We start from the raw sequence: 20,640 nt of genomic DNA, 5'->3' as shown, positions 1-20,640 counted from the left end.
AGCCTTCGACTGGTCGAGGGTCACCTTCGACTAGTCGAGGATCATCTTCAATTGGAATTAAAAAGATCATGTTACTGGACTTCTTTTCCTCAACTAGTCGAGTAGGAGCTTAGACGAGATGAAGTAGAGCTTAGATCAGTCGAAGCTCACCTAGTCAAGTCAGAGCTTAGACCAGTCGAAGCATATGCAAATTCACTTCAAATATTCAATTTTCTTAATTCCTCACTTGGTTTTCTTGGATCTTTGGCTTGTGAATTCTTCATTTTTAGTCTCATAAGATCCATCCTTGCTTTGGTGATTCTTGAACGTTAAATCCATGCTTTTAGCATCCTTTTCAATCCAAACTCTTAAAGTCACCTTGCAACACAAACATGATTAAAATAGGTCATTAAGCATTATCATGTTCATAAAACTAAGTAATAAATGGGGTATAATATGCAATATTTGACCCTCAACATTGGTCTGATCGAACCCAAGTTCGATCCAATCGAAATCGTGTAAAAAAATCCAGCAACCAATGATGAAATTCGTAAATGCTATATTGTAAATCTAGCACCTAGAGTTGTCAAATTTTGTTGTGCCAAATCATTTAGAATTTGTATCATGTGTTGACGAGATGAATAGATCAACTTGGTGCATTTTAAAGATGTCCACATCTTCATCGAGCTTTTCTACGTAGTTTAAGTTGAAGAGCATTGTCGAAGTTCAAGATTTCAAGCTCAAGTACAAGTACAAGTTCAAGCTTAAGTTTAAGATTTTGAAGACAAGCTTCAAGTATTTCAAGTGAATGAGTTAGCATAGCGAACGATGTTTCAATTGTTCAAACTCATAAACAAGGTATGGATGACCTTAGATTAAACATAGGTTAAGTCATATTCATTGCATATTTTATGTGGGTCATTTCGTAAGTTTATAGGTCATTTCATTGACTAGTCCTAGTCTTTGTTCGACTAGTCCAAGCTCTGGCTCGACCAGTCCAAGAGTTTTCTCGACTAGTCCAAGATAAGTTGCAAATTTTTGAAATTTTCTGTTGGTCTCTCGATCAGTCCTGGAGACTGCTCGACTAGTCGAGTGAACAGTGCTTGACTAATCGTGTAGGCTTGACTCAAAGTCTAATAAGGTTTTTTTGGTCCCACTCAACTAGTCGAGTGCATTGCTCGACTAGTTGAGCAGGCCACTCGACCAGTTGAGTAACGATCTTATCTTATCGCGCCAAAAATTTTAAAAATTGGTTGGTCTTTCGACTAGTCGAATCGACCCTTAGACCAGTCAAGTGAACAGTATTTTCACCTATAAATAGAGGACGAATTTCAGAGTTTTTCATTCATTTCAAGCTAAATCAAGCCATTACTCTGAGAGATAAGTTCCTACATTTGTTAAGTTATATTGTGCTCATTTTAGATTCATTTTAGTAGCTTTTGTTATTTGATTCTGTGATCTCAATTCAACTCTATTTCATTAAAGAAGGGAATTGTGATTTACCCTCTTTTGAGATCAAAATCAAATCAAGCTAGCCCAGGTTGATTTAATTTAAAATTAATTTAGACCTAGAATCATTTCACTGGTGAGACTGGACATTGAACATCTTTATTTACATCGAATTGGTTCTACCGGGCTTTATCAGAAGAAGAATCTTCAGATAAGTGCAATTTAATTTTCTGCATTTTGGTTTGTGAGATTCAGCCATGAAATTTTGAAATTGTGTAAGCCTATTTGAAAGACACAATTGTGAAGGTTTTAAGGTGAACCTTGGAAAACCTTATTTCATAGTGAAAGCCAATATCCCGTGGGTGTGGATATTGGGAGTGGAGTAGTTGTGTGGTTGTTTGCTAACAGTTGGTGTACACACAAACGAACCACTATAATTCCTGGAGTTGTGGTGGATGATAGTATTTATTTATGTGTGTGAATGTTGTAATTTACTTTATGCACTTGTGGTGAATGGTGTAATTTCCTTTTATGCACTTGTGGTGAATGTTATAATAATTTAGATTATTTCTTTTGCCTCCTAAGTTTAAGTTTTTGATACTTACAAATGCTCTAGAAATCAGGTTGTCCTACCATAAACCTTGGTTTTTGCTGTAAGGTTGTCCTTAGAACTCAGTTTGCATCAACCCTCAATACTTGTACATTTGAGGTTGCTTATAATTGTACTATCTATCTTTGTTTATCTTTGTAATTCCACATTTATTTTTTAATTTAGCATAGTCCTATTCACCCCCCCTCTAGGACTTTAAACTCGGCCTTTTCAAGTGGTATCAGAGCCTAATAACTCATTTTTATTATTTGGATTTATTTCCTGAGCTAACCGATCTGAGCTTATAAGATGTCAAATTTTGATAGCCTCTCAATTACTAGGCCTCTACCTTTTGATGGCTCCAATTATGCCTATTTGAAAGTCTGAATGAGGATCTTTTTAAGGTCCATAGATGAGAGCGTGTGGCAAGCCATAGTGACCAAATGGACCCCTCTTACTCATAAAGTAACTGGCACTGATGGAACTAAGACTATAAAATTAGCACCCTATTTTTCATGGACCACTCTTTAGAAAAATGAGAGTAGTGCCAATGCAAAGGCTTTAAATGCAATCATTTGTGCACTATCACCAAATGAATTCAAAAGAATTATATCATGTGATACTGTAAAGCAAGCTTGAGACATTTTAGAAATGACACACAAGGGTACGACTATAGTTAAGAAATCAATACTTCAAATCCTCACCACTCGGTTTGAGGAGATACGTATGGAAGAAAGTGAAACTTTCATGGACTTCTATACTGAGTTAAATGACATAGTTAACTCTATATGGGGTCTTGGTGATAGCATCCCAGAAAGTAAAGTCTGTGCAAAGATACTGCGCTCATTGCCTGAAAGGTTCAATTCTAAGATTACTGCCATTCAGGAACTTCATGATATGGATAATATAAGGGTTGAAGAGCTTGTCGATTCTTTACAAGCCTATGAGTTAAATTTTAAGGCTCCTAAAGGTAAGTCGATAGCCCTTAAGTCTTCTAAAAATATTTCTCAAGATAATCCTAGTAATTCTGATTGTGAAAATTCTGAAGATGATATGACATTATTAGCCAAGAAGTTTTATAAAATTTTCAAAAGCAAAAAGAGAGTAGATTTTTAAAAACCTTCTGAAAAGAAAAGGACTAGATCTAAAAATTAAAAATCTATTAAAGACAAGCAATGCTTCAACTGCCATGAATATGGGCATCTGACAAACAAATGTCCAATGAGGAACAAACCTAAGAAGAAAGGTATGTTGGCCACATGGGATGAGTCATCTTGCTTTGAAGCTTTTCCTAAGTCAGATGATTCTAAACCCGAGTCTACTAATAAGGTCAAGGCCTTAATGACTCTAGCTAGAGTCACTTCTTCAGATAGTTGTAATTCAACTTATGATGAAAATCTGAGAAGCGACCCTAAAAATGATGATGATTTACAAGATGCCTATAATGCCCTATACAGGGAAAGTTGCAAGATAACTGTAAAGCTAAAACTTCAAAAAGAAAAGTTTTTAAAGTTAAAAGAAGATTTTGATAACTTAGTTTTAGAAAAATTGTATTTTTCTGATTATTTTGAAAATGCTAAGTGTGATTTAGATTTCAAAACATCCCAAGTTGAAAACCTTAAATTAGAAAATGAAAAACTAAAACTAGAAGTGTCTTCTCTCTTGAGTTTGAGGGATACTTGGAGGTATGCCTAGGGTGATCCTAAACTAGAAAGATTGCTAACCGGATCAAGAAAATGTGGCGATAGATCTAGTCTGGGCTACGATAAGAATACACCTCCTAAAAGTAAGTCAACTTCTCCTAAGTTTGTTAAAGGGGAGTTCTCTAACTTAAAAGGGAAAAGTCTGAATCAAAATAGTTTAAAAATTCCTAAATACTTTTCAGGCTATGAAGCTTAAAAGCAACCATATCAATTATAGAAATTAGAATCATAATCCCTTAGCTGAGAAAATTGCAGATTTACTCAAGGGGCTTCTAAAATCTAACTTGAATGGTAGAATGTATAACAACTACAAGCATAGAAAAACCAACTATGCTCCAAAACCCAAAACAGTAATGAAATGGGTCCCTAAGGTTACTTGTCTGGTTTCCCACGCTGCTTTCAAGGCTTCGAGTCAATCAAAGTGGTACCTAGACAGTGGTTGCTCTAAACACATGACAGGTGATAAAGATTTATTCACCAATCTTAAAGATATGACCGATGGCTCAGTCATATTCGGTGATGGTAGCAACTGTAGAATTGTTGGCCAAGGTATGGTTCAACTCTTTAATCTTCCTCCATTTGAGAATGTTTTGTTTGTAGAGGGCCTTAAGAATAATCTCTTAAGAATTTCTCAAATTTATGATAATAAACATAACGTCAAATTACCAAGGGTGTGAGATTTCTAATAAGAATGGTTCTGTGATATTAACTGGTTGCAGAACATCTGAGAACTGCTATATAGTCAGTGATTCAAGCTCTTCTAAGTTATCGTGTCACATGGACCAGACCGTTGAGACCGATTTATAGCATAAACGCCTAGGACATGTACACTACTGTAATCTTTATAGACTGAGCAAAGGTGAAGCAATAAGAGGTCTACCCAAGTTAAAGAAAATAGATAAAATTTGTGGTGAATGTCAGATTAGGAAACAAACTAGGAGTGCTCACAAGAAAGTGAACTCCAGTGCCACATCCAAACCCCTTGAACTCCTCCACATGGATCTCATTAGACCCACTAGAATGGAGAGTCGAGGTGGTAAGAAATATATCTGGTAACAGTAGATGACTTTACTAGGTATACATGGGTAGTTTTCATGAGAGAGAAATCTGAAACTCTCGATGAAGTGAAAAGGATACTCAAACGTATCCACATTGAGAAGGAATCGCATGTCTCTAAAATTTGTAGTGATCATGGTTCCGAATTTAACAATAGCAGTATTGAGAAGTTCTGTAGCGATCATGAGATATCGCATGAATTTTCTACTCCTAAGACACCTCAACAGAATGAGGTTGTTGAAAGAAAAAATCGTGTGCTTCAAGAAATGGCTAATGTGTTGTTAAATAGCATGAAACTTCCTAAAAATCTTTGAGCTGAAGCAGTAAACATAACTTGTTATATTATTAACCGTGTTTATACTAGAAAGTCAAATAATAAGACTGCATATGAATTGTGGTTCAATAAGAAGCCTACAGTCAAACACTTGCGAGTTTTTGGTAGCAAGTGATATATTCTACGGGACTGGAAAAATCTGGGAAAATTTGACACTAAAAGTGACGAAGGGATTTTTCTAGGGTATGCTCTAAACAGTCCAGGGTATCGTGTTCTCAACAAGAAGACTGGTATAATTTAGGAGTCCATTAATGTGGTTATAGATGATCACCTGAATACACCTGTCTTAAGTTCAGAAGATGATGAAGTCTCTTTATTTGATAAACTAGACTTTTCATCCAGTCAAAATAACAATGAACTGTGGTCAGTTAAAGACCATCCAACTGATCAAATACTTGGGAACCCTCTCACTAGTGTGCGCACTTGTAGACAATTAGAAAACATTTATATTTATGTGTGCTTCACATCCCAGATTGAGCCGGCCAATATAAAAGAAGCGCTTGCTGATGAAAACTGGATAGTAGCTATGCAAGATGAACTTAATCAATTCATAAGGAATGATGTATGGTACTTAGTTCTTAAACCTAATGATAAACATATTATTGGAACTAAATGGATTTTTAAAAATAAGTCTGATGAATTAGGTAGCATTATAAGAAACAAGGCTAGACTGGTTGTATAAGGGTACACTCAAATAGAAGGCATTGATTATGATGAAACCTTTACCGCAGAAGCTTGTCTTAAATCTATCAGACTATTTATATCTATTGCTTGTTACAAAAAATTCAAAATCTATCAAATGGATGTTAAGAGTGCTTTCTTGAATGGTGATCTGCATGAGGAAGTTTATATTGAACAACCTAAGGGTTTTGAAGACCCTAAACATATTGATCATGTTTATCGCTTGAAAAACGCACTTTATAGATTAAAACAAGCTCCTATGGCATGGTGCGAGAAATTGACTAAGTTTCTATTGAGTCATAACTTTGTAATGGGGAGTGTTGATAAGACACTGTTTGTAAAGAAACACAATGATCACATACTGATAGTACAGATATATGTTAATGACATTATTTATGGATTTACCTATTCTTACATGTCTATTGAGTTTGCAGATTTAATGAAGTCTAAATTTGAAATGAGCATGGTTGGAGAACTGAATTAATTTTTAGGTCTCCAAGTAAAACAACTTGAAGACGGGATCTATATTTCTCAAACCAAGTATGCTCTAAACTTGGTGAAAAAGTTTAGATTCGAGAGTGGTAAAAACTTTGATACTCCTATGATTACGACTCTGAAGCTCTTTAAGGATTTGACAGGTAAAAATGTAGATCCTAAGTTGTATCACTGTATGATAGGTAGTTTATTATATTTAACTGCGAGCCGACCCGATATTGCATTCAGCGTAGGAATCTGTGCTAGGTATTAAGCTGATCCTAAAGAATCTCACCTGATTGCTGTTAAGCATATTTTGAGATATGTCACAAGTTCACCCAATCTTGATCTTTGTTATCCACATGGTACTAATGTTCAATTAGCCAGTTATACGGATGCTGATTGGGCTGGTAATATGGATGACCGCAAGTCTACCAGCGGTAGATGTTTTTATATCGGGAACTGTCTAGTTTCCTGGCATAGTAAGAAACAGAGTTCTGTATCACTTTCCATAGCTGAGGCTGAGTATATTGCTGCTGGTAATGCATGCAGTTAGCTTGTGTGGATGAAGATGATATTAAATGATTACGAATTTGCACGAGATTCTATGGTTCTGTATTGCGATAATTTTAGCGCAATCAACATTTCTAAAAATCTAATCCAGCATTCACGAACTACGCATATTGACATTAGATATCATTATATTCATGAATTAGTGGAAGATAAGATTATTTCATTGGATTATATTCAAATTGAAAATCAACTTGTAGACATTTTCATAAAACCACTTGACAGAAACAGGTTCGTTAAATTGAAATTGGATATTGGTATGTGTAATGTGATCTAAGTTAATTGTGTTTGCTTATACTATATTGCATGTTTTTATTTTTTTAAATTTTTAAATAAAAAATTATTGAAAAAATGGAAATTTTTGAGGTTACATGACCAGCCGAGTACACACTCGACTAGTTGTGGCACGATCGATCGAGTATGCACTCGACCAGTCGAGTAGCTTGGGTTTGGGGGTTTTAAATGTGAAAAAAGCATTTTTTCTCCATTCTCTCATCTTCTCCAACAAGCCCTTACATGACCGGTCGAACCCACTTTCGATTGTAACTTGGTTAGTGCATCTTTTCCATTTTCCTTTTGAATTTAGGATATTTGCACTTCTATTTCCTTGATTTTGAGGTTTATTTCAAGATTTCTAGTGGTTTCCTTAGTTTTTTAGCAAAAATTTTAATTTGGGTGAAAACCTCTATTCCTTTCTTATATTCCTTTTATGCATTGTGAAATGGAAAGTAGATACAAGAAGAGATCCTCTCGTGGTCCTTCTTCCCATTCCACATTGGTTACAGTGCGTACTCTTTGACCACCCGAAGAGGACCCCGAATACGTGCAGGATATTTGTCTCCATAATGTTATTGTTAAGCAGACCGTTAATTCCAACCATTTGAATCCTTTTAATATCGTTCCCCTCCTTGAAGCTGTAGGATGGGCTAACATATTGAATTGGGGCGCTCCTGCATACTGGTCCATTGCACAGGCCATGTATGCATGTATCAGTGACTTCTCTATTGAAAACTTAACCTTTATTATGACAACTAGAGAAGGTCCAGTTCAAGTAGACTGTCACTTGATCTCTGGTTTGATGGATATTCCTGTGAATGATGAATGAATACCTATCTCTATGTTATTTGCGAGACCGTTTGAATCAGAAAAATGTATGTTAATTAGAGTTTTGTTCAACATGAATGTGGAATGGAATTCCGGTAGTGCGCTCAATTCCAAAAATATGTTACCTAGATACAGAATTCTTCATCATATTTTCATTTCAAATGTGTATCATCGGTCTGGTAATAAAACTGAGTTAACATCTTTCATGGTGCACATTCTTCACTTAGTTGTTTCTGGTGTTCAAGTGTGTCTTTTGTCTCTTATTTGTTATATCATAATTCACTTTCGTCTCCATCCTGGCCATAGTGATATTCCTTTTGCATATATGATGACCACCCTAGCTATTCATAGACTTGTGGTCATGCCTGTTGGAGAAGCTCCTATTTCCCATCTACCCTTCAATAATTCCAACATTAACAAGATGAATCTGAGGTTGGTACCTGACCAAGTTGATAGGGATGATGGAGGAGCTGCTGAAGAAGCTGGAGAGGAAGATGCTTTACCTCCTGATGACGTGAACATGGATGATTTATTTGATGAATTAGAATCTGATTCTGAGGCTGATCCTGACTTTTAGTAATTTGATTTTGATGAGCGGTTGAGAACCCTAGAGGAAAAGGTGGAAGGTTTGTATGTATCCTAGGAGACTCAATTCAACTATATGCACAAATACCTTAGGCGAATTAATAAGGGATTACATCAAATTGATCCATCTATCCCTGCTCCATCTTCTAGTTCTGACTAGAATTTTTATTTTGGGCATGTATTAACTCTTATCTTTATTTGTGCTTGGATAGTACTTAGACTTATGTGTTTTTATTTGTTACTTTATGTGGACATGTCTTTAAGCTTCATGATTATCTTTCAATGACCATGTTTATGATATTTACTCTCTTATTTCTTATATTTCTCATATCTATTTGATTATATCATCAGATTGTATTTCTTTCCTTTGTCATATTGTGACAAAAAGGGGGAGAAATGTGGAATGATTTTAATGCTATATGATGATTGTTGGGGATGTGTGATTGTGGAAAATCTGGTGTATTTTGTTTTTGGATTGGACATGTATTTGATTTATATAGGTTCTACATATCACCTTACCTGGATTGAGGGGGAGTGATGGGTTGACCGGGAGAGTAACTATTGCACATTTGGTGCATGATTCTTTATTGTGCACGATTCTTTATTTGGTTTTGTCACAAATTTGACAAAGGGGGAGATTGTAAATGCTATATTGTAAATCTAGCACCTAGAGTTGTCAAAATTTGTTATACCAAATCATTTAGAATCTGTATCATGTGTAGATGAGATGAATAGATCAACTTCATGCATTTTAAAGATGTCTATGTCTTCATCGAACTTTTCTACGTATTCAAGTTGAAGAGCGTTGTCTAAGTTCAAGATTTCAAACTCAAGTACAAGTACAAGTTCAAGGCTCAGGTACAATTGTAATCTTCAAGTTCAGTACCTTAAAAAACTCAAGCCCTAGTTCAAGCTCAAGTTTAAGATTTTGAAGACAAGCTTCAAGTATTTCAAGTGAATGAGTTAGCAGAGTGAACGATGTTTTACTTGTTCAAACTCACAAACAAGGTATGGATGACCCTATATTGACCATAGGTTGAGTCATATTCATTGCATATTTTATGTGGGTCATTTCGTAAGTTTATAGGTCATTTCTTCGACTAGTCCTAGTCTTTGTTCGACTAGTTCAAGCTCTGGCTCGACCAGTCCAAGAGTTTTCTCGACTAGTCCAAGATTAGTTGCAAATTTTTAAAATTTTCTGTTGGACTCTCGACCAGTCTTGGAGACTGCTCGACCAGTCGTGCAGGCTTGACTCAAAGTCCAACAAGATTTTTTTGGTCCCACTTGACTAGTCGAGTGCATTGCTCGACCAGTCGAGCAGGCCACTCAACCAGTCGAGCAAGCCACTCGACCAGTCGAGTAACAATCTTATCTTATCACGCCATAAATTTTGAAAATTCATTAGTCCTTTGACTAGTTGAACCGACCCTTAGACCAGTCAAGTGAATAGTATTTTCACATATAAATATAGGACGAATTTCAGCGTTTTTCATTTATTCCAAGCTAAATCAAGCCATTACTTTGAGAGATAAGTTCCTGCGTTTGTTAAGCTATATTGTGCTCATTTTAGATTCATTTTAATAGCTTTTGTTATTTGATTTTGTGATCTCCATTCAACTCTATTTCATTAGAGAAGGGAATTGTGATTTACCCTCTTTTGAGATCAAAATCAAATCAAGCTAGCCTAGGTTGATTTAATTTAAAATTAATTTACCTAGAACCCTTTCACTTGTGAGACTGGACAATGAACATCTTTATCTACATCGAATTGGTTCTATCGGGCTTCATTAAAAGAAGAATCTTCAGATAAGTACAATTTAATTTTTTACATTTTGGTTTGTGAGTTTCAACAAGGAAAAACTCATTGTGGGGTTTTTGAAATAGTGTAAGCCCATTTGAAAGACACAATTGTGAAGTTTTTAAGGTGAACCTTCGAAAACCTTATTTCATAGTGAAAGCTAATATCCCGTGGGTGTGGATATTGGGAGTGGAGTAGTTGTGTGGGTGTTTGCTAATAGTTGGTGTAAACACAAATGAACCACTATAATTCCTAGAGTTGTGGTGGATGATAGTATTTGTTTATGTACGTGAATGTTGTAATTTACTTTATGCACTTGTGGTGAATGGTGTAATTTCCTTTTATGCACTTATGGTGAATGTTGTAATAATTTAGATTATTTCTTTTGCCTCCTTCTAAGTTTGAGTTTTTGATACTTACAAACGTTTTAGAAATTAGGTTGTCCTATGATAAACCTTGGTTTTTGCTGTAAGGTTGTCCTTAGAACTCAGTTTGTATCAACCTCTCAATACTGTGCATTTGAGGTTGCTTATAATTGTGCTATCTATCTTTATTTATCTTTGTAAGTTCGTGTTTATTTTTTAATTTGACATAGTCCTATTCACCTCCCCTTTAGGACTTTAAGCTCGGCCTTTTCAAAATTTAAAATTAATTCAGTTCGGCCAAAGGATAATTGGGTCTGAGTGAACCCAAGTTCGGTCTAACTGAAGGAAGGATTTGGTGCGACTGAAAGTGCACAGAAAGCTCTAGCGCTGAAAGGAGTTAATTCGTCTGTCCGATGGATAATTTGGTCTGACCGAAACTTAAGTTCAATTCGATCAATCCCAAACTTGGTGTGACCGAAATCTATCATCTGTTGGAACAAAATTTTGTCACAACTCGAACTCGACTTCGGTTCGACTGATGCGTAAATTTGAGACAGTTTCAAAGTCGATCCAAGTAAAGGATATAAATATGGGTTCTTTGAGGAGTTCTAAGAATGAATTAGGGTTCAAGGAGCAGAGCTAAAGGGTGGAGTAGCCTCCCAAGAGTTTTTTTTTTCTTCTTTCCTAGTTTATTTCCATGTTTAGTTTAAGAGATTTGGTTTTAATCATGTCGATGGTTAACTAAACCTCTTAGTTAGGGCTAAGATGTGAAGCTTGTAGCATGTTGGGATGTTTATCTTGCTTTGATTCTTATGTATGTTGAAGTTTCATTGATTTCTAATTTGATTTGGGGAATATTTTCAGTTTTCTATGGTTTATTATGACTCAAATTACAATAGACGCTGCAATAGCTTTGAATATATTCTTTTCCATTATGAGATTGTGAGATCGGTAAATCTTATTGTTCACCATCATCTCCTAGGCATGGTAGGATGATGGAATCTCTTCCAATCATCACAATACTCCTTCATGTGAGAATTAGTTCAATGAGAAGTTCAGATTGTGCTTTAAATCTTTTATCTTCCAATTGGATAGGATAAGACTCCAATTCCAATTATATTTCTTGAATCAAGCAAGGTAGCATCTTAATAGTTACAAGTGGATCCTCGGTGCTCTAGTTTCCTTTTGATTATTAATTCACAATTACTTCTTTTATTTTAGATTTCAGTTTAGATCTTGTTCTAGTTCTACTCCTAGTTACTTTCAGAATACGTACAAGTTTAGTCCCTGTGGATTCGACCTTGGTCTCACCGAGTTATTACTACATCGCGACCCTGCACTTGGGGTCGTGAATAAGTTTTTGGCGCCATTGTCGTGGACTACGACTACATTTTTTTTTTGAAATTAATTGGTATTAGAATTAGGTTAAGATTAGAGTTAACTTATTTCTTTATTTTTAGGTTAGGATTTTTTTCCCTGAAATTGTTTTTAGAAACTAACATTGTTTTCTGTTTTGTAAGATCCTAACATAGAAATTCTTATCCGGTAATTTTGTTCCAACTTTCTCTCTTATCTTTTCTAGATCTTTTATTTGCTTTAGTTTTCTTTCTTGTTAGGTTTAATTTGGTTTAATTACTTGAGGGCTGAGAGTGTCTCATGCCCAAGTGGGTTCGTGATAACACTATGTCTTTTGAGTGAAGGAGGATTAGTCAAAGGGTTGCCTATTCATCGCAAGATTAGACACCACTTGAGATCCTTTAAGTCAATATAAGTGATGGCTATAAATCAACCTCAACCTCCAGTTGAGGAAGTTCAAGATGAAAATGAGGTGCATAATGCACCCTTACCTCGTATTTTATAAGATTATTTACAACCGGTGGGGGTGAGTACACCTTCCTGCATGATATTTCCATTAAATGCAGGAACTGTGGATATTAAACCAGGGTTAATTCAACTCCTCCCTAAGTATCATGGACTAGAATATGAAAGTCCATAATTGCATATGAAGGAGTTTGATGAGATAATATCTACATTACATTTCTCAAACGTGTCTAAGGACACAGTTAGATTGAATTTATTTCCTTTCTCTTTGAAAGAAAAGGTTAAGTCGTGGTTACATTTCTTAAGACTACGGTCCATTGGCACATGGGCTGAGATGACAAGGGAGTTCCTTAAAAAGTTCTTCCTATATTATAAAAAAAATACCTTAAGGAAAGCAATCACAGATTTTGCGCAAAAAGAGGATGAGACCTTCCAATGTTGGGAGCGATTCAAGAATCTCATAAATTCATGACCACGACATGGCTACGAAACATGACATATAACAAGATTTTTCTATGAGGGATTGACCTTAGCCATGTGCGAATTTGTGGAGATGATATATAATGGGGAATTCATGAACAAGGAAGTCGATGACGCGTGGGATTATTTTGTTAAACTTGCTGAAAACCCACAATCATGGGATACCTCCTCAAGAACCACCACTTCTAAGCCTACTCAATTAAAGAAAATGGGAGAAATTTATGTTTTAAAAGAGGAAGATGATATAAATGCAAAAGTGGCCAAACTCACAAGAAAAGTCGAGGTCATGGAACTTAAGCAGGCAAAACCCGACAAGGTTGGTTTGTGGTATCTGTGCTTGTAACATACATACAACTGAGAATTGCCCAACAATTCTTGCTTTTTAAGAGATCTTGAATGAGCAATCAAATACCATAAACAACTACCAAAGACCTTTCAGTGGACCCACCTCAAATACATATAACTCAAGTTGGAGGAACTATCCAAATTTCAGTTGGAGGAATGAACAAACTGCTACTCCTTAAGGGATCCTTAAGCAATTTCTAAATCAAAGGAAACCTCAAGAGGATCTAGTCTTAAATCAAATTCAAAATCAAGAACTTTTTAATCAAGGTATGCTACAAGCCTTTTAAGACCTTACAAAGGCCATATAAGGGCTTGAGTCGAACAAATTGATTGGGGAGAAAGGGATCCTTTCAGCTTAGCCTCTCTCCAACCCTAAACCGTAATATGAAATAAGTAATCCAAGCTATTCAAATCAGATGAAGCAAGCTAAATCTATCACCACCCTTAGAGTGAGAAGATTATTGACAAAACCATTCCAATGAGGGCTGAAAAACCTAAGGACTCGGAAGAAAATGAGAATGATAGACCTAGCAATGCCCCATATGAGGAAGGGTCAGAAAAAGTGAGTAAGCCTATTGCACCATACCCCCAGCAGTTGATTGCACCAAAACCTCTAGCTAACTCATAGGATATTCTAGAGGTTCTGAAACAAGTAAAAGTCAACATCCCTCTGCTAGACACCGTGAAATAAATCCCCTCTTACGCCAAATTTCTGAAAGATTTATGTATAACCAAGAGACGGCAGAGCATTCAGAAGAAAAATTTTCTGACAGAAAAGGTGAGCGCCATCCTCAAGCAAGATGTGCGACAAAAATATAAACATCTTAGTAACCCAACTATCACCTGTATAATTGGGAATCACTAGATTAAGCATGCACTTCTTGATTTGGGAGCGAGAGTTAATTTGATTCCCTTCTCTGTTTATGAACAATAAAGTCCAGGTGAATTAAAACCCACTCAGACCACATTATAATTTACCGAACACTCAGTTCGTGTACCGAGATGGATGATTGAGGATGTGTTGGTCCAGGTTGATAAATTCTACTATCCAGTAGATTTTATTGTCTTGAATACCCAACCCATCGTAGATATGAGCACTCAAATTCTTGTCATTCTTAGTCACCTATTCCTTACTACATTAAATGCTATCATTAATTATAGGAATGATATCATGAATTTATCTTTCAGAAATATGACATTGGAGCTCAATATCTTTTTCAATATGAGATAATAGGCAGAGGATGATGACGATACCCACGACATTAATATGATCAATTCTTTCGTAGAAGATAGAGCACTCCTGACTCTATACTTTGACCCTCTAGAGATGTGCTTGGCCCACTCCCTTAATTTAGATGATGACATGATTAGGGAGATGGATGCCTTGCTTCACGCTACACCGGTACTTGAAGTTAAGTAGTGGAGGCCACAATTTGAAGAATTGCCCCAAATCGATGTAGTGCCTCTACCGTCTAGTCTCAAGGCACCAAAGCTTGACCTAAAACCTTTGCCTGCTGATCTTAAATATATCTACTTAGGTCAAGATGAGACATACCTGGTGGCGATTTCCTCCCACCTTGAGCAAGAACAAGAGAGTATGGTTATTTCTACTCTCATTAAGCATAAAAGATCCCTTGGATGGTCGATTGTAGACCTTAAGGAAATTGATCCTTTGATTTGTACTCACCACATTCATCTAGAAGATAACGCGAAAACCTCCTGACAACTACAATGTCGATTAAATCTAAACATGAAAGTAGTTAAAGGAGAGGTACTTAAGTTGTTAGATGTGACTATCATTTACCCTATATCCGATAGTCAATGGGTGAGTCCAACTCAGTTAGTTCCTAAGAAGTCCAGAATCACCATCGTAGATAATGTTGACAATGAACTTGTGCCAACTAGAATCATTACTAGTTGGAGAATGTGCATTGACTATAGAAAATTGAATACCGTTACAAGGAAGGACCACTTTTCTTTGCCCTTCATTGATCAATTTTTGGAAAGGCTAGCTGGTCATTCTTACTACTACTTTCTTGACAGATATTCGGGCTATAATAAGATAGAGATAGCCCTTGAAGATCAAGAAAAGACAACGTTCACATGTCCCTTTGGCACATTTGCATATCGAAGGATGCCATTCGGACTGTGTAATGCCCCTGCCACTTTTAACGATGTATGTTGAGTATATTCTCTGACATGGTGGGGCAATATTTAGAGGTATTTATAGACGACTTCTCTGTATTTGGTCCATCCATCAACGAATGTTTGAAAAATCTTAAAAGTATGCTGAAGCGATGTGAAGAAAAGAATTTGGTTTTGAATTGGGAGAAATGCCATTTCATGGTTCCTAAGGGAATTGTTCTTGGACATATAATTTCGTCCAAGGGAATTGAGGTGGACAAGGCCAAAATTGATCTTATCTCTAACCTACTACCTCCCAAAAGCATTCGCGACTTGCTATCCTTCTTAGGACACCAGATTCTATAGACGATTCATAAAGGACTTTAGTCACTTCTTTTGTACATTGTGTAATCTGTTTCAAAAGAATACACCATTTGAGTAGAGTGAAGAATGTTATAGAGCTTTTTCTAAACTTAGGGGTATCTTGACTACCACACCTATCATGTAGCCACCCGATTAGAGCATCCCTTTTAAGATTATGTGCGATGCATCTGACTATATTATTAGGGCGGTGTTAGGCTAGAGAAGAGAAAAGAAGGTCTACATTATTCACTATGCAAGTAGAACTCTAAATTCTGCCAAAGGGAACTATTCTACTATGAAAAAGGAACTCTTAACTATAGTGTTCGCTTTGAAAAAATTTAGGTCCTACTTGATCGGATCCAAAATCATCATCTACATAAATCATGCGGCACTAAAGTATCTTCTCTCTAAGACGGATGCCAAACTTCGCCTAATAAGATGGATCATCTTATTTCAAGAATTTGATATTGAAATACGAGAAAAAAAAGGAGTAGAGAACATAGTGACTTTCCACCTTTCTCGACTTGACCTTCCTGATTCCCTTGAGCCGACACTGATAAATGATATGTTCCTTGATGAGCAACTATTTAAACTCCCCCAATTACCTTGCTTTGCTGAATTGCAAATTATCTTACTACAGGTTTCACGCCAACATATTGGATTGCGTAAGATAAGAAAAAATTCCTTGCCGAGGTATGTAAGTTTTTCTTGGATGATCCTTATTTGTTTAAATATTTCCCAAACCAATTTTTAAGGAGATGTGTGACAGATAATGAACATCAAAGTGTCATCTTCTTTTGTCATTCTTAGGCCTATGGTGGTTACTTTTTTGTTAAAAAGACCATGACCAAAATTTTACAGTGTGGCTTTTACTAGCCCACTATGTTCAGAGATACTCATGAGTTCTACAAAGCTTGTAAGCGTTGTCAGAAATTAGGAACATTGTCCCATCGAAATATGATGCCTCTGAACCCCATTCAATCATTAAAGCATTTGATTACTAGGTCATCAATTTCATGGGGCCATTCTCCCAATACTTTGGAAATTTGTACATTTTGTTAGTAGTAGATTATGTCACCAAGTGGATCGAAGTGATCCCATGCCGTAACAATGACCATCGAACGGTCATTCGATTCTTAAATGAAAATATCCTTTCCTGGTTTAGAACACCTTAGACCATTATTAGTGATAGAGGTTCACACTTTTATAATAAGCCATATGAGAACTTAAGGAAGAAATATGACATCTCTCATAAGGTGACCACTCGCAGAGAAGCGGGTAAGCTGAGATTTCCAATAGGAAAATTAAATAAATTCTGGAAATAACGGATAACCATGACCATCATGATTGGTCAATCTGGTTAAGCGATGCTATATGGGCTTACCGTACAGCTTTTAAGACCCCCATTGAAATGTCTCCCTTTAGACTTGTCTATGGGAAAGCCTGCCACTTGCCTATAGAGTTAGAGCATAGAGCTTACTGGGCTATCAAAAATATGAACTTTAACTTAGACAATGTTGGCTCGTTGCACAAGCTTCAATTGAATGAACTGGAAAAAATCCAGAATGACACATACGAGAACTTGAGAATTTACATGGATAGGATAAAGGTGTTCCATAACAGGAACATCCTTCGAAAATCATTCATAACCTGTCAAAAAGTCATTTTGTACAATTCTTGGATATATCTTTTTCTGGAAAAACTTTGAGCTCGTTGGACCAGCCCTTTCACAGTCATGAATGTTCATAGGGCCATCAAGATAAAGAATCTGACAAATGACAATGTTTTCATCATAAATGACATCGTCTAAATCCATTTGTTGAGAAGTTTGATTCAGAGGATATGTCCATACCTCTGATTGACCCTGTGTATCAGGATTGACCTCTTAATCTGATGGAGGTGTTGTTAGGATTATTGCTTTCATAGGATTTAGGATTAGGATAGTTTTCTTTCAGTTTGTTTCGTCTTCATGTTAACCCATTTGATGTTGAAAACTTTGGAAAAACTTTAATTCTCCTTCTTCAGATACTATCTTCCCATCACTTTCCTTTCCTTTCATTGTCTCATGTCCACTACATGCTCATATCTTTTACATTGAGGATAATGTAGATTTTAGGTTGGTGGTGTGGATTAGGTAAAATAGTCAGTGTTTTCTTATTCTTTGAGTAAAAATTCTGAAAATTTTCAATTTTTCAAACTAAAAATCTGCTCAGAAAATGATAGTTTGTGTAATTAAGAATACTTTCAGTATGATGATAAAATAAGAAATTGAATTTTGAATTATTGGAGTTTGATCAACTGAGTAAGACTATTGCTTAAGTTCTTGCATTTAATTGATTTAGAGTAAGTTTGAATATCATGTTGATCAAAATCACAAGACACATTCAATTTGCTTTTTGTGAGTAATATTAGAATTCCTGATTATTAGTATGTGAATCATTGATAGATGTTGAGAATTGAGTCTAGAGAATTTTATCTACCTTAAAAAGATGAAAAGAACCAGTAAAAAAACAGTAAGATCGACAAAAAGGCCATGTATGACAAAAAGTTCATGAAAAAGAATGAAAAATCTGAAAAGAATGAAGATGAAAAGACTGAAAATAATGAATAAAAAGAGACCGTCGATATAAAATCAATGTAACGCCTCGGATTTTCACGGCTAGAGTTTGTACTCGTGCCCGAGAAAACTGGGTGTTAATAATGTATAAATTGGATGCTTTAAAAAGCGCACCTTATTTTTTTCATTTGGGTCACATCTAGATACATTCATGATGGTAACATTCACGAGAATAAAATCGACTGTATTGATTATTTCGTCAGAGTAAAAGAATACAGTAAATAATGAAATGCCCTTTCAATGGGAACTTATTACATTTATCGAGTTCACCGCAGAAGTATTAAACTAAATCATAAAACTATCTTCTTATTCTTTCAGCATAATCTTCCATGAAAACATAGTATGTAAAAGGCAAGATAAAACACATAAACTTAAACTACTGTAAGCTTAAAGGAATAAAACCCTCACCTCTTGATTCGATTTCTCTTTAATGCTATTAGATTTGCAATATCATACCTAAATCTTGTATAATTAGTATGTTTCCTTAAGTTATATCGCTAAGTAGGCCATGTGATTGACTCAAGCTAGATTTTGTCTAAGATTTAAATTTGATTTCTACTGCAATAGTAAAGAAGAGTTTTTAGGTGTAGCTTGGGTGGAACGAGTAAAATATGGAATCTAACCTTTGTAGAGGATTACAAAAAGATGGCTACTTGACCTCTTAGGTTTGTATAGGACTGGTTCGGCCTCGGTGTGTCCCTGGCGGCTTTAGCAGTCAATCTCCTTTCTTCTCTTTCTTTTTCTTTTTCTTTTCCTTTCTTTTCTCTTCTTTCTCTTTCTTTTGTTGTGGTGTTTCCCGGCTGCTACTGGTGGGTCGGAGTTTTCTCCCTCTCACATTTCTCTTCCTTCCTTTTCTTCTTTCTTTCTTCTTTCTCTCTCTCTTTCTTTTCTTATTGGACGAATAGCTGGTCTGGATGGACCGGATTCTCTTCTAAAACTCTCTTTCTCTCCCTTTTCCGTGGAGTGCTGCTCCCGGCTGAGCTCTCTCTCTCTCTCTCTTTTCTTCTTCTCTTCTCCTTCTCTTTTGCTCGACTTCTCCTTCTTTCTCTCCTGTTTATCTGCGTGTAGCACTTTATCCAGGAGAGTGCTTTTTATATTGAATCCCATGTTCTGGATTCTTCCTGTGAAACAGATCCTGCAATGCATGGGGAGCGAAATGATAGGCGTAGTTCGTTCGCATGGAGCATGGGTTGTACAACAAGTTGTCTTTTCTGGTTTTGTTTCTTTCTTCTTGGTTTATTTACATTTCTTCAGTGTCTAGGTGGGCCACTGGGTGAAGGTTTCTGATCATCCAGATCAATGTCTAGTGCACAACAGCCATTCATCAGATGGGTTCTATTTTAATGGTGGTTCAGGATGGGGTCGTTCTTTATTTGATCGGTCCCTCTGGATGGCTTGGATCATGTCTTTATAGTGATCCTTGGTCCTTGCATTCCGTGGTCAGGGACAATTATGCGGACTGCTTTTGGAAGATGTTTTTCGCACGGCAGACGTGTTCGAGAAAACCATGGGTTGTGTTTCAACTCTCCGTCCAGTTCGGTTCCGTGTTTATCGGAGGGGGTCGGAGTAGACATGCTTAGGGGTTGTATGGCCCAGATTGTCCCTGTCGACGCCGTGTAATGATCAGGAACTCCCCATTCTTGTTCCGTTTCTTGTTTATAGAGTTCTGTTCGTCCGCAGGAGTGGGGTGGTCTTTGATCCCTTTCGGTCAGGATTTGTTTGGTTCTAATCGGATCAGGGGACCACATGTGATGAAGGGTTTGAATTTCCTGATGGCTCCTTAGTGGTGGGTCCCATATCTATCCAAATTACGGGCATTTTTAATGTTTACCATCGCGGGATTTGTGACAGAACTCGGTCTGGCTGCTCGATTGGGTTTGATGTGAAGGAAGTTAGGTCTTGGTTGATTTTGTTCTGTCTACCAGATGAACGGTTTGGATTTGTCAGTTGATTGATCATGGTGGGCCACTGATGTCGTAAAACGTGGACGATATCTTCAGTGAAAAATGGAAGAAAGAGAGATAAAACCTCTTATTCAAATGACTTGTCGGTTCAATGCTGGTTTGACTTGACTTTTGGTTCAGTGAAAAACGGTTGCACCCACGGTATGTATACACATTGTCGATGGTGGGGTCCATCCTGATGCATGGTGCAATATACACCTTTCATGTGATTTTACTTGTCCTATTAGGACATATGTCCA

At 36.4% G+C, this 20,640-nt stretch overlaps 1 non-coding gene across 1 annotated transcript; it reads right to left on the bottom strand.

Annotated features, from left to right (window-relative positions):
* Positions 1 to 12,889: 12,889 nt before the first annotated feature.
* LOC131219778 (small nucleolar RNA R71) lies at positions 12,890 to 12,994 on the bottom strand. The gene has a single exon (XR_009158422.1). It is a non-coding gene; the product is annotated as a small nucleolar RNA R71 (small nucleolar RNA).
* Between the last annotated feature and the right edge of the window lie 7,646 nt (positions 12,995 to 20,640).

Source organism: Magnolia sinica, chromosome 11 (assembly GCF_029962835.1).
Source record: "Magnolia sinica isolate HGM2019 chromosome 11, MsV1, whole genome shotgun sequence".
In the NCBI taxonomy this organism is placed as follows: domain Eukaryota; kingdom Viridiplantae; phylum Streptophyta; class Magnoliopsida; order Magnoliales; family Magnoliaceae; genus Magnolia; species Magnolia sinica.
Note: the sequence above shows the minus strand (reverse complement) of the source record. Positions and strands in the feature narration are given on the sequence as shown.